Source organism: Erpetoichthys calabaricus, chromosome 17 (assembly GCF_900747795.2).
Source record: "Erpetoichthys calabaricus chromosome 17, fErpCal1.3, whole genome shotgun sequence".
In the NCBI taxonomy this organism is placed as follows: Eukaryota; Metazoa; Chordata; class Cladistia; order Polypteriformes; family Polypteridae; genus Erpetoichthys; species Erpetoichthys calabaricus.
In genome coordinates this window covers 50,716,873-50,732,318 of record NC_041410.2, presented here as the reverse complement: position 1 = coordinate 50,732,318, position 15,446 = coordinate 50,716,873, and the positions used below count along the sequence as shown (strand labels likewise).

The 15,446-nt window shown below is 40.0% G+C and overlaps 1 protein-coding gene across 2 annotated transcripts in view; it reads right to left on the bottom strand.

The window, feature by feature from the left end:
• LOC114668250 (zinc finger protein 609-like) overlaps positions 1–4,469 on the bottom strand; it is a 281,456-nt gene extending 276,987 nt beyond the window's left edge. For both annotated transcript variants that reach the window (XM_028823923.2, XM_028823924.2), the window contains exon 1: positions 4,064–4,469. The gene's annotated coding sequence lies outside the window, so the exon portion shown is untranslated. The remainder of the gene's footprint in view (positions 1–4,063) is intronic.
• Between the last annotated feature and the right edge of the window lie 10,977 nt (positions 4,470–15,446).

The following is a 15,446-nucleotide window of genomic DNA, read 5'->3' as shown; positions in this document are numbered from 1 at the left end:
AACAAGTGCCAGTAATGTTTGGACCCTGATAAAGATAACTGTTACTTTTTTATGCCATAACACATGTACGTAAACAGCAGATTTAGCTAACAGTAGTCAATGCATTTTACTTCTTAAAAGACAAGACTCTGGTTAAAACTGTGTGCAACAAAGAGTCCAAAAAAATGATCAACACTCAGAGTAAGTCACCCCCTTCTGCAAATATTCTTAGAAGGTTACAATGCCTTTATTTATTCCAAACTAGACAAAGAGCCCGTTTCGACAACATAAGATGACACGGGCACGAGTTTGTGTCAGCAGTGTATGAAGAACAAATGGTAAGTAACGAAGAAGTTGTTTTGTAATGATTGTAGTCCGCTGTACTCGTTACTGTACAGGCTTGTACTGTTAGTTGATTAATTTTCCAGGCCTATAGTATAATATTGAATGATGAATGTTCCAGTACAATATGGAATAGTAATAAGTATAAGCACCACAAACCTGATATAGGTGTATTGAATGAATGCGTAATTGAATCAGAATGCGTAATTAGGCCTCGAGCTGTAGTCGAAATCGCCTTTCAGGCCTCTAGAGCTTTAATCGAAGTCGCCTTTCTCTTTGAATTTTTGTGGCCATATATCCGCCGCCTGCCGCGATGTTGGGGTTGGATGTTGGTCTCGTAAGGTTTTTCGGGCAGCTGCGCAGAAGGCTTCAGACAGGCGTGAGTGAGTGAGTGAGGAGCCAGGCGAATTATGTATTAAGATATCACACAAAAATTAAATTAGATCTAAAACAAGTAGTGATTTATACAAGTGCAACCAATTTGTGGCTGAACATAACTATAGAAGCATGCCTGAGCATCACAGCATCATACAGCAGATGTCATGGTTTGTTTTCATTAGACTTCTTAATCTTACCTTACTGACATTTAAGATTTTATTATCTGTTTGATTTTGCATACAAGTGCAACATTTGTTTTAATACAGCAGAACCCAATTTAACATTTCCCCACAAGGAGCACAAGTATCATATAAAAGAAGTAAGTAGCATATAAAAATATTTTTGGGTGGAGTACTCCATTAAGGCCTACTTTAAAGGATATGTTTGATATTTTTCAAGTCAAAGTTATTTCTTCACTCACAAGGTATACATGCATTTGTCACGTGAAATTGTGTCCTAAAGTAAAGTGCTTTCAGTAAATTTAAAAAAATATCTTGCCCTGCCCTGTCACTTTACACTGGAGGATATGGGGCACAGAGGAAAAGCACAAAAACTTACCATGTTCATTTTTCATGCCAAGACAGTAGTCAATTATTGATCTGCATCTTGTGAGTGCACACATTTTGTAAAATAGTTTATACATGTAATTTCTGAACCAAAAAAACAACCCCACACCAATATTATGAGATTCAGCAATTTTAAAAGACCAAAAGTGTGCAACAACTGTGCAAAAACTGTTCACCCCTCTGCCCCCCAATTCCTCTTGAAACACCAAATCACAGTAAACTATTTGTGCCATGTGGCTGGTTTTGTTGGGATTTACTTCTGTATTTATGCGAGAATGTACACACCCAAATAGAAAACGTATCCTTACCACAAGAATAATAGTTTCAGGAAAATGCAATAAAAGTATTATTTCCAGCTACTATTTGTTGTAACAAATATGCTTCAAAAAATAAAATAAAATAAAATAGGTAAACAGATCAATTGTCATCAACAGTCTTGGCTTAAAAGAAGGAACATATTTGGCGAGTTTAATGTTTACCTCTGTGAAACATAACAAAACACTTCATCTTTAGAATGCAATTTTGCATGGCAAGTTTACATGTACTATGTTTGTGAAGTAATAACTTCAACTTGAAAATTACCAAACTTATTCTGTAAGAAACCTTAAACCAAACATTGATGATCTGTGTCATCCAATGCAAGCACACTCCTTACTGAGAATGGACATTTATATTGATTTAGAAAGTTTCATTACATTATGCATATTTTTTTCATATAACGGATTATATTCTAATTTACTTAACATTTTTTAATTTACATAGCGTCCGGGATAGAAACATTTTTTAAGTTTAAGAACCACTGCTGGAGAGGAGCACACTTTATACAGTGCAAGAGTTATCTGTGATCATGACAAATGGAGAGCTCCCATACAGTTCTGACACAAAAAACTTCTATACCAGTTAGTGAACTCCAAGTGGAGAATGAACTGCTAGTTCAGCACCCTGCCACTAGTCCATACTGACCGTCTGATTGATTGCTCGACTTCGAATTAGCTGCTGGCACCTGTCATATGACGGGGTCTGAGCTACCAGATTACGTTTTCAACCTGTCAGCCAGTTACGAGGGGAATTCCCCGTAATAAAAGCTTACTTATGGCTCCCTAGTCCGTCCGATCGCAGGCAGTACTGGGGGTTTGAAGCCTGCCAAACAACCCCATCCCGATTACAAGCAAACGAGCTCATGTCTACCGGGACGGACTAAAAGCCACCGGGAAAGTCCTATTTGTGTATGTGTACTTGTTACTAAACCGCGACTTCCGCGGGGAGCTTGATAATAATGAGGGTGAATCTAGAAATATAAAAGGCACCAGTAAACCCACGTGCGGCGTCCTCACAATATTGCGTCCGATTTCTTTTTTTTTTTTTTCTTTTTAACAATCTACTCACTTCCACGTACACATTTGGAGCTGCCAATGCCGGCCGCCTAATCGCTATTCCACAATGCCACACGGTTTCGTTCAGGGAAATCTGAAAACAATGGTGCCCTTGTTACGGCTGCTGAGCCTCGCATCTCTGAAAGGGGTCATCGAGACAATCCAGTTCTGATTTGGGCAGACGATTAATCTGATTAAAACTCACAGCAGCAGCCGGCGTAGTCCACGGCTTTTCCTCGCCTCTTCTTCCTCCACAAACAGGCCCACGCAGTCTCTCTTTCTAGTTCCTATGGCACTCGAGTGAAAGTTTGCAGCAAAGCAACGCGGTGGTGACGGCTGCAAACGCTGATTCTCTCAGCCACAATGCACTCCTCACTCTCCAGGAAGGGGTTTGCTTTCAATTTCGAAACAAAGGTCATAAACCTATTCATAAAGTCGACAATAGAAAATTAAAAGTGAACAACGATCATGCGGTAAGGATGCCAAGCAGTGATAGATCCAATGCAAGAGCCCGAGTCTATTTTTTATTTTTCCATTATCTTCTACAGCGGCATTCAAAGCCAAAAGTGACGGCAGGGTAGGGCACAGGGCAGGCCCCAGATCGATCCAGCGTGCATTCACAGGTCAAACGGCAAGGCAAAGTCGGCGTTTCGACACTAAAGAATCGGCTATGAAATCTAAGGCTGAGTTATTACCAGGGCTGAATAACACAAGGCTGCTGCTGCCGGTTATTTTTTTTCCCCGTGCTCTCGACGCGAAGCCCGGTTCGATCTGCCCTCTAGCCTGAATAAAAGGCCTAATATAAGCCCATCTGCACCGGCGAAACATGACCCTCCTGTCAAAAGAACAACGCGAATCCCTTTTTTATATACAAAAAAAGGACGGGGCAGCCTCGTCTCGGACACAATCTGCCGCTAATTCTGTAGCGTCAAGTCCAGGCGCTTTCATGGCAGGCGGTTATAAAATGGCACACAATGGCAGCGTTCAGATGATCCCTGCAAATAAAACAATCTGTAATGCTGCAAACCTACTAAAACGGGACTCGCTTGGAGAACAAGCCGTCAGTTTACTTGATTTATTTCGGTCGTTTCGCCCTTCTTTCCCATTATTCTCACCTTCATTTTTAAGAGGATGACTGCGTGTTGTGAATCACTGAGCCCCCAGCGTCCGGGAGCTGAGCGTGCAAAATTAAAGCATTTGCGAAAAAGATTTCGTCCAGAAAACGAGCTGCAGCGCATTCCGGTTTTGGCTCTTCTTTGTACCTTTACGAATGTTAAATAAGAGACGTAGAAAAATACGAGCCAACGCAGCTACGTTTTTCAGTTATTTTTTACAACTGTGCTCCCGAGACAAAGGGCTTTTAGTAAAAGCATGCAGAAGTAAACATTCACGAGACACAAAAAGGGCCAACATTCCGTCACTTACCCCATTTTCAGACCCCGATCCTCGGAGGATATTTAAGTACACTCCATAGAAACTGAACGATACCAAAAAAAAATCCAGCAGAGTCGTGGTGAAATCACTTGGAATGAATGCCAAACGAAATCCAACTGAAGGGGAAAAATGGGAAAGGCCAGTTTACTGGACTGCAGCCATCACAGGCTGGGAATTGAAAAACATCGGCCGACCGAGCTCTTCGGGCTCCGCGTTCACCCCCTGTATTTCTCTTGCATAGTCCCTGCTGCAAAACCCGCCACTATCCCGCGTTTTCACATTCCCGATGTGTCTCAAATACACTGTATTTTGATGTCCGTTTGTATCCTTTAGGGTTGCAAGATTGATACAATGTAACCAAAAAGGAGCGCGCGACAAACGTGGCCTGGATTACGTGCGGAGGGGAGCGGGTGGTGGCACGCATGCGTGAAAGGGGTTGGAGCCAAGAACCGGCACAAGCCGAACTGGCGAACGTGAGCGCGTCGTACTGACAGCCTGGAGGAGTAGCATCCACTTGCAGAGCCGCAGCACCATACGTCACTTTGGGGCCTGGAGGGGGATTCCGGTACCCCTTGACGACCAGACTCGTCGTGCCGATTAAAGCACACGTGAAAGGACCTCCTCGGTTCATTTAAATAGACTTTTCGTGTGGCGCTGGGGGTACAACTTTTTTATATTTATTCATGTGCGTATACTTGGAATATTAATTGACAGCTAATAATTGTTTTGAGAATAGATCTTTACATTTGCATTTATGAACACAATAAAATTATAATTAGAATGTTCTCATCCCGTTAGATTTAAGTACAAAACTGAAAAGAAATGGAATTGAAATGTAACAAATTACACAATTTATTCATGTATACTGTGCTGCCTCAAGCCAAAAAACTGGGGCCCAAAGCAAAATGTTGTTCTTGGTTTTTCTCTTTTTCTTTTATATATATATATATATATATATATATATATATATATATATATATATATATATATATATAAAAGCTCACTGGCCACTTTATTAGGTACACTTCGCATGTACCAGGTTGCACTCAACAAGGTGTTAGAAACATTCCTCAGGAATTTTGGTCCATGTTGTCGTGATAGCCTCACACAGTTGTTGCAGATTTGTCGGCTGCACATCCATAATCCGAACTCCCACTCCACCACATCCCAAAGGTGCTCTATTGATTGTGAATTTCCCCTTGGGATTAATAAAGTATCTATCTATCTATCTATCTATCTATCTATCTATCTATCTATTGGATTGAGATCTGGTGACTGTGGAGGCCATTTGAGTACAGTGACCTCATTGTTATGTTCAAGAAACCAGTTTGAGATGATGTGAGGTTTGTGACATGGTGTGTTATTCTGCTGGAAGTAGCCATGAGAAGATGGGTACACTGTGGTCATAAAGGGATGGACATGGTCAGTAATAATACTCTGGTAGGCTGAGGAATTAAAGACGATGCGTAGTTGGTACTAAGGGGCCCAAAGGGTGCCAAGAAAATATCCCCCACACTATTACACCACCACCTGAACTGTTGATACAAGGAAGGATGGATCCATGCTTTCATGTTGTTGACGCCAAATTCCAACCCGACCATCCAAATGTGTTGGCAGAAACTGAGACTCATCAGACCAGGCAACATTTTTCCAATCATCTGTTGTCCAATTTTGTGAACTTGTGCAATTTGTACCCTCAGTAGCCTGTTCTTAGCTGACAGAAGTGGCACTTGGTGTGGTCTGCTGCTGCTGTAGCCCACCTGCTTCAAGATTCGACATGTTGTGAATTCAGAGCTGCTCGTTTGTGTACATTGGTTGTAATGAGTGGTTATTTGAGTTACTGTTGTCTTTCTATTTGCTCAAACCAGTCCGGCCATTCTCCTCTGACCTCTGGCATCAATAAGGCATTTTCGTCCAGAGAACTGCCACTCACGGGATATTTTCCCTTATTCAGACCATTATCTGTGAACCCTAGACAGGGTTTCACGTGAAAATCCAGTAGATCAGCAGTTTCTGAAATACTCAGACCAGCTCATCTGGCACCAACAGCCATGCCACATTTAAAGTCACTTAAATCTCCTTTCTTCCCCATTCTGATGCTCAGTTTGAACTTCAGCAGATCATCTTGACAATGTCTACATGCAGAAATACATTGAGTTGCTGCCATTTGATTGGCTGCTTAGATATTTGTGTTTTATTATATCTACTCTCTCCATACTTAAAATCCTAAGCCTAAAAGTACAACGATTTTATGTGACGTTTTTATGTCACGTTTTAAATTGGACTTATTTTAAAACCTACATATATAAGTTTGGTATCATTCTTTTCAGAATTTATCAAACTTTAATGTGATGTTGTTAGATTTTCAGATTCTTATTCCATTTTTAAATTATAAACTAAAATATCAAGAAAGTCATGGGCCGGCGTACTATGCTGCAACTGGGGGTTGGGCGCCAAAGACGCCGGGGGGCTTGTACCATATCTTTAAATACAATCACTTTCTCTAATGGAGCAGCTCAGCGGCGGGATAGATGGGGGCCCAGCGCTCACCCCCACGTTTGACAAGCGAAGCGAGCAGTGGGCGGAGCCTCCTAGTTTATATATAAAATAAATAAACAAGTACACATTAAAAAGGATTTTTTAAAACAATCAAAACTTGAAAATGAAAGTTTAGGAGTTTCTTCAGACTCTTTGTTGCATATCACACACAGGTCTACATTTTCTGGAGGCAAAGTCATCCATGATGTCATCACACAACAGCTTCTACTGTACTGTATGTGAGGTCTGAGGTGATGGTGATGATAGCCAAGTTCCTTACAGTGCACATTGTTGTGCCAGGGATGACCTCAAGTATGTCGTGATGAGCTGAAATTTTGAAAAATGTCACTCAACAGATGTAACTGTAAGTGGGATGGCAATGCATAGATTTGGACTTTAATGGTATTTAATGGCAATGATTTACCAATTGCTTTGTTTCCTTTATAAATTAGAGAGTAATTAGTAATAATAATAATGGTCCAGGGTATCAATGTGCTGTTATTCTTTGTTATTTGATATCGCAAATAGTATCACTTGTGACATGTGATGCAACAAGAGCAAAAACAACAATTTTAATACTGCTACTACTACTACTACTAATAATAATAAAATAAAAAACTTTCAATAACACTACTGAATGTGCTAAACAATCTTAGTCTGCGCACTGAACATTTAGATATTTAAAACATTAAAATGTGAATGCATCACTTACACTTATGAAATTATCCAAACTTCATTTTGTCATTCCAGTGAGAGCAGGTAGCAATAAAATATGAACCAAATCAGTAATGTCTGCTACCAATAAACAGCTAATTGCTCTTTTTGTACATCAAAGTCACTTGCTTGGTGGTTTTTCACATTTCATCCTGTGTGTTGGTGAAATTTACAAACACATCCTAATGCAAGAATACGTTGAGTAATGTTAGCAGCCTTTAATAACTTGTAGAGGTCCTGAGGTTCATATGGTGGTAATAAATAATCCAAAACCACGTGTCAGCTAGGTACTGTATCATCAGATAATATCTGTTATATATTCAATATTAAAACTATTACACATAATGGTGATGTTACTCCATTTTTGCTACAGTGAACCACTAGCTTTAACGAAGTGGCAACTGCTGGAACATTAGCAGACTTACCAGAAATTAGACAAATTTTGATTCTTAAACACACCTGCAAGTACAGCATGAGTTTCCTCTTCATACTTTATTTTTTTTTCCTTTTCTGAGCTCCTGATGGGTGTTAACTTGAAGTCAACTCTCTTGTCGTTAATGGAAAATGATCACAAAAGGTGACTGTCAGCAACATTACTTTGACGATTCCTGAAACAACGTACAGTGCACACATTATGTGTGTACAGGCAGGGAAGGCTCTGTATGTAAATTATAGTGTTTTAAATAGATAGATAGATAGATAGATAGCTAGATAGATAGATAGATAGATAGATAGATAGATAGATAGATAGATAGATAGATAGATAGATAGATCTTTATTGTCATTGTCACTTTTACAAAGGAACAACGAAATTGAAGGTGCAATCGACTCAGTGTGAGGAGTAAGAGTTAAAAAGACAAAAAGACAAGAAGAGAGAAAAATAATAACAAACCGAATAGTAATAAATATACAAATTGCACTTGTTGACTTAAGGTCTATATTGCACATTGGTAGAATAATATGGAGCAGTTTTATTCTGAGTTCAGGGCCATGATTGCTTTCGGATAAAAGCTGTTTTTAAGGCGGTTTGTCCTAGTTTTCATTGCTCTGTATCACTTGCCCGATGGCAAAAGCTGGAAGAGGCAATGACCGGGATGTGATGAGTCCTGTGAAATGTCTATTGCTTTTTTGTGGCTTCGGGATGTGTAGATTTGTTCCAGAGTGGGGAGGGTACAACCAATTGTTCTCTCCGCTATCCTGATGACCCTGTGGAGCGCTTTCTTTTCTGAGGAAGTGCAGCTGCCGTACCACACACACAGTCCGTACGTGAGCACACTCTCGATGGAACAGTGATAAAAAGCAAGGAGCAGATTTTTTGGGAGGCAGTTCTTTCTGAGAATTCTCAGAAAGTACAGTCTCTGCTGCACCTTCTTTAGCAGCTACTTGGTGTTGGCGCTCCAGGTCAGGTCATCCTCCAGCTCCATACCCAGAAACCTGAACACCGGGACCCTCTCCACAAAGGCCCCGCCAATGATGAGTGGCTGGATGTCAGTTTTGTTTTTCCTAAAGTCAATAACAAGCTACTTTGTTTTTTTGTTGTTGAGGAGCAGGTTATTGACTGTGCACCACTCTGACAGTCGCTCCACCTCAATTTAATGTGAACATATGTAGTCAATCTGATACTTTTAAACATACACATAAAGAAAATACCAAGACATATTTATTGAGTTACATATAACTTCTCTAGTTTTTGTCACTTATTAGTTTTTTTGACTCAAAACTTTGTTTGGTGGCCAGTTGCTTGTACTCTTTTTCTGGTGCACCCTATGAATCATCCCATGGTAGTCTGCCATCACAACGACATCCCAAAGTCCCTGGTACCTTCTTTCCATGTCCTTGCTATCCTGATGGAATCATCCATCCTGCTCTTCATTTACAGATTCAGGATTTTCAACAAAAAATTCACAATTGCAAATTCAAAAAGTGAACTTTGAGACTCAAGTTGCAATCGAATTCCTTAAACTTAACTAATGCATTTTTTACACCTGGGATTGGTATCATCACCTAAAAAACTAGAAATAACTTCACTGAATAACGACCAAGCTTCTTGTTTTAGGTCATTCATCACATCATCAAATTCTGCATCAGAAATCAGGTTTCTAAGATCAGGTCTGGCAAAACTGTTCTCCTTCCATTTACCCTCAGACAGACCTGGAAACTTTCATCACAAATCTATCAAACAACATCCATCTTTTGATAGGACTGCTTCATTAAACGTCACTTACTGTGAAGCAGTGGCTGCAGCACTTTATCTGGATTCACCAAGCTAGGTCTGATGATGCTTTTGGCACCAAACTAAAGATTTTTTCTAGCTGGCCATTCTTTCTAAACGTAATGTCAATTCTTGGCTCTGCTGCCCCCCTCACAGAGAAAATCTGTGCTTCTGACGGCTGCACATGGTGCTGTCTGCTGCTATGACACGTCACCGTGTTCGGTCCCCGCTATATTCTGACTTTATTATCAAATAAAAGAAATGTTTTCTTTAAAACACAAACTTTAAATTAGAAAATATTAAATTCAAACAAATTATTAATAAAAGAAAATACTGATATTGAATTATTTATAGTGCAACACATTTAAAAAAAAAGAGATAAAAAAGTGTTTTGTGAAAAATGTTACATGATGCAGAAAAATGTTTTTCATTTTTGAATTCAGGAGCCATATCTATATATATAAAATTCTTTTTGCGTTTGAAATGGAAATTACGTATGACCACATGATATGGAAATTACATATGACCACAGAACATATTATAATCCATCCATCCATCCATTTTCCAACCCGCTGAATCCGAACACAGGGTCACGGGGATCTGCTGGAGCCAATCCCAGCCAATACAGGGCACAAGGCAGGAACATATTATAATACAGGAACTAATCACTTCATTTGTGGACGCCATTTTTATATCTTCTTTATGAATTGTTATTATTTGTGTGCGCCCCGCGTTGCCCTCTCCCACCTCACCTCTCTGGAGTACAGCGATGAGCTGTCTGCCGCCAGGCGCGTTCTGACAGAGAAGTTTTATTTATTCGTCCACGTGACTGTCGCTGAAACTGCCACATTGTAACTTTTTTTTAGTTGGCAGTACTTGATAGTAGAAGAGAAGAGGAAAACAGCTTTGCGTCTTTCTACTTTTTAACTGCGCCGAGCTGTAAACAATGTGAAGACGAGACCGCCTTCACCGGCAAAGGGTCATGAGAACAAAGTGGATGCTGGGAGGCGCGGAATGTCGAGCTGCTCCGCCGGGTTGAGAGCTTCGCAGTTTCAGGCAGCGCCCTCTCTTCTCGAACTTTTTGTGACACTTCAAGTCCCCCGTCGGCTCCTGGGAGAGTGGAAATCTTTGTGAATGAGTGTAATCAGCGCCATCAAAGCAGGACTCTGTTTGTAAATTGCCCTGCACAACTACTTACTGTCCCTTAAGGTGAGTTTGGGTCACTAAAACCCCACAACATTCAAGGTTGCTTTTGTGATGAATTATTTTAAGAAGTAAATCACAGGCACGTAGTGCAAGGTTGTCAGGCAGAAATTTGGACGATCACATCGAAAATGTAATTTCTATACCACAGCGGCCGTGTAGCGCCTTTCACAAGGAATCTACTACTTACCTGTTGTGTTATAGCGCCTTTAAAATGTAGTTTACCCGAAACCACTCCAGTAGTGCTCAATGTATCTTTACTCCTTAAATGTTAATGTTTTACTGTTTAATAACTTAATAGACTACATTTTATTTTTTTCCCTTGCACTCAGTGAGCAAAGCCACTGGGTAATCAACTAGTAATATATAAAAATTACATGAAATAACAAAAACAATTAAATTTTTTTTTAATGTATACCTGTGTTATAGTTGAAACCGTGCACAGTTACCTGTAGTGATCTGTTTTTACTCAAGCAGGATTGTATACACATATTATTACGACCACTCCAAATACACCAACCATAATATGAAATGAAATCAAAAATCTAACAGATACAATTTGAACAATTAATACTGACATGATACCATAGTAGTGTAAAGCCAAGGAGGCTCACGTCAGGGAAGGAGGGATAGATAGATAGATAGATAGATAGATAGATAGATAGATAGATAGATAGATAGATAGATAGATAGATAGAATTTTTTGCTATTTTTCACAGTACCTTCATTTTAACTGAATATACACACAAAATAAAGGCAAATGCTAAAGAACTATGACAAATAATATTAAAAAAGAAATTCCAAAATAACAGAAATATAAAAAATAGATATAATCCAAACATTTGAATAGCCAATTAACCCCCATTCTCCAATCCATGCACAATTCTGCACCATTAACAGAACACAAAACTTCCCCAAAATTGATGAAAGAAAGACACTATATGATAGATAGATAGATAGATAGATAGATAGATAGATAGATAGATAGATAGATAGATAGATCTTTATTGTCATTGTCACTTTTACAAAGGAACAACGAAATTGAAGGTGCAATCGACTCACATCGATGGTACACATATACTACGTGACGTCTACTATTCGCTTTCAGGGTTACAATTGACCTCCAAGGTTATTCCTCTTTTTATTTTTATTTTATTTTATTGTAGAATCAACTCTTGGCAGCAGCCATGCGGCACATGCATACAGTCACCATTCTCATCCCTACCACCTTCGCTGTCACTTCCTCTACCTCTTCATATCTTAAGTCATTCTTGAGGCAGACTGAAAACTTAAGTGCCAGCTTAAGTGAAAAATTAAGAAAAACGTACAAAGTAATCACAACACAAACACTGCCTTAATCAGTTTTAACGTGAAAAAATGCCGACGAAAGAAGAGAAGATGCAGGCGGCTAGGGTGGAGAAAAGTAGAGCCTGTCAGGAAGCAGCAAGCGCATCAACCTCTGAGCAAACGAATGTACAGAGATAGTGGATGAGAACTAGGAATGCTCAAGTCAAGTTGCAGTGCACCGTTACTGGTAAATAAATAATAAAGTATCTATCTATCTATCTATCTATCTATCTATCTATCTATCTATCTATCTATCTATCTATCTATCTATCTATCTATCTATCTATCTATCTATCTATCTATCTATCTTATGACAAACAGCAAGTTCCCTCTCAAATACACACCAGAATGACATAAAGGAGAGAAATCGTCTCAAATGACTAAAGATAAGGGACCAGTCCAAGTCAGGAATTATCCTGGCATATTGTTGTTGGTATGAAGAAGCCCATTACTGTTTCTTGACACACTTTTGCTTAGTTTGTTGACTTAAAGTACTCCGTGTTAGTGTGTCACAGGGACAATTAGTCTTTATTCTTGAAGGAATACTTCATCCAGAAGTGATATCTATCGTATATGTTACTGTGTAGTTTGTAGTGGTGGTCAAGAAAAAAATGTAATCTTACATTTTCACGCAGAAAGTTTGCTTTAATAAAAGCCAATAGTGACCAACTGAACTTCTGAATTGAAGGCAGTACCCTTAACCAATAAATGAAGAGGAGAGGCGGGTCTTCAATTCAAAAAGTCCATCCCATGAGGCTTTAGTTTCATGTTTGTTTTGTGCACTGGTTATTCTGGAATTAACTATTGAACATTAATGTAGCAAAAAAGCATGTGTTTTACACAGTTTGAGTACACAACTGAATAACTGACATGCGGATTACGCAACACAAGTAATGTTAGACTTTTTTCCATCATATCAATTCTTTTCTCTCTATTCTGCATGAAAATGTAAGATTAAAACATTTTCTCAGCCTACATGGGGTAAGTAACATATAAAAACATATCATTTTGGAGTGTTGTGAAGAATGGCATAATGCTAGATGTTTTTCTTTTCAGAAAAGCAGCATTTTTTTCATTACGAGTGACACAGACAGTTCAGGAAAAAAATACATATATTTCTACGTATGCGCTTGAAAATTCTAATTTCACCCAGAATAGTAAAACCATCTGGAAAAAAGACTTGATATATTTGACATCTCTAGACAGGAATATCCTGGGTTGTGTGGTGGCCAGCAGTGCCACCTCACAAATCAAGATATCAGGGTTCAAATCCCAGTCATCTGTCTGTGTGAAGTCTTCTTGCTTTCCACGTGTCTGTATGACTTCTCCTCAGGGTACTCAAGCGTTTCTCATACAATCCAAAGATAATACAGTTGGCCCTCAGGTTTGGTTCCCACCTCGCCTCAAAATCAGCAGCGATTCACATCAGTGACCTTTAGAGCTGCTGATTAGCTGTTCTTATTGTGTTCCCACTCATTAGTCATTTTTACAAAAATATAAGCAAGATAATAAACTACAAACTGTCACTGATCCTTCACTCTTCTGTTTCTCTTCTTGCCTTGATATTCTTCTTTGGCAAGTGGAGCCAGTGCTGCACTACCAGGCTGTTCTCCTTCCCACGTGAAAGACACCAGAAACACAAGGATGGGTTCACAGATGAAAGGATTCTGCCTTCTTCTTAGATAGTCCAGCACAATCTCACGTAGGTCTCAGAAAGGATTCACACCTCTTCACATTCTGCACTTTTTGTGTTGTCAATTTAATATTAAATGGATCATTTTGCCATTTCTGTCCATCAATCTACACCTAATAACCCATAATGACAAAGTAAAATCATGTTTTCAGAACCATTATTAAAAATCAAAAACTGAAACTTCTCATTTATATACAGTCTCTTTGCTTTAATTATCTTTGAGATATGTCTAGAATTGATTGGAGTCTGCCTGTGTCTAAATGAATTGATTGGACATCATTTAGAAAAGCACACACCTGTGTTTAAAAAAGGTCCTGTAATTCACACTGCATGTCAGGAAAAAAACTAAACCATGAAGTGAAAGGAACTCTGTGAAGACCTCTGTGATAAAATTGTGGTGAGGCAAAGATCAGGGCGATGGCGTAAAAGTTCTGAGTGCTCACAGGAGTACAGTGGCCTCAAGAATTGTGAAATGGAAGAAATTTGGAACCACCAGGACTCTCCGTAGGGGGTGACAATAAGCCAGTGGTCACTCTAACAGAACTTCAGCAGTCCACTGCCGAAACGGGAGAACTTGTTGGAAGAAAGCAGCACTCTAGGTGCTTATGATAGAGGGACCAATGACCATGTGGTGTTTGCTAAACAGCAACTAAAGGCCTCTGAGAGCATGGGGAAGAAGACTCTCTGGTCTGATAAAACTAAAACTGAACTCTTTGTCTTGAGAAGACCAGGTGTTACTCATCACCTGCCTAACACCATCCCTAAAGTGATTTATGTTGGTGGCAGTATCATGTTATGAAGGTGCTTCTCAATGGCAGAACAAGAGAGACTGCTCAGAACTGAGGGTAGGAGGACTGCAGCCAAATACAGAGAGGTCCTTGAAGAAAACCTGCTCAGACTTACAGCATGATAATGACCTGAAGCGTACAGCCAAGACAATTGGAGTGGCTTTGGGTCAAGTCTCTGACAGTCCTTTAGTCACCCCTCTAAAGCACAGACTTAAAACCCCAAAGAACATCTGTGGAGAGAGCCGAAGTTGGCAGTTAACAGACACTTGCCATCAAATCTAACAACGCATGAGAGGATCTGTCAGGAAAAATGGGTTAAGGTGCCCAAATCCTTGAGTGCAAAGCTTTTAGAGACTTAAAGCTGTAATTGATGTCAAAGAGGTTTCCACAAAGTACTGAATTAAGGGTTTGAATGCTTTGTGGAAAGACAGCCCTTGGACACAGACAGACATACACCAGGATGTCCAAAACGCACACTTTTATTTTCTCCAAGCTCAACAATGCCTTGTTACCAACAACTTTCTCTTCATTTCTCTCTGTGACCTCCACTCCCCTCCTCACAAGCTGTGTCTCCTTCCTCCCAACTCCGGCTCGTCTACTGAAGGGAGGCGGCCCCTTTTATAGTAACCCGGATGGGCTCTAGGTGCTCTGTCTGACCACACTTCCTGGTGTGGCGGAAGTGCTGCCATCCAGGGTTCCATAAGTGTCCGGGCACCCCCTGGCAGTGGCCTCACCCTCTCACAGGGACGAGCATCCTAGCTCTGTTCTAGTGGCCCCCAAGCAGACCAGGGCGGCTGCCCTCTCATGGCCCAGGGGAGGTATCGTCCCTCTCATGGACTGTCCAGACGTCCTGGCTGGGTAGGGTACCCAGCCGTCCGG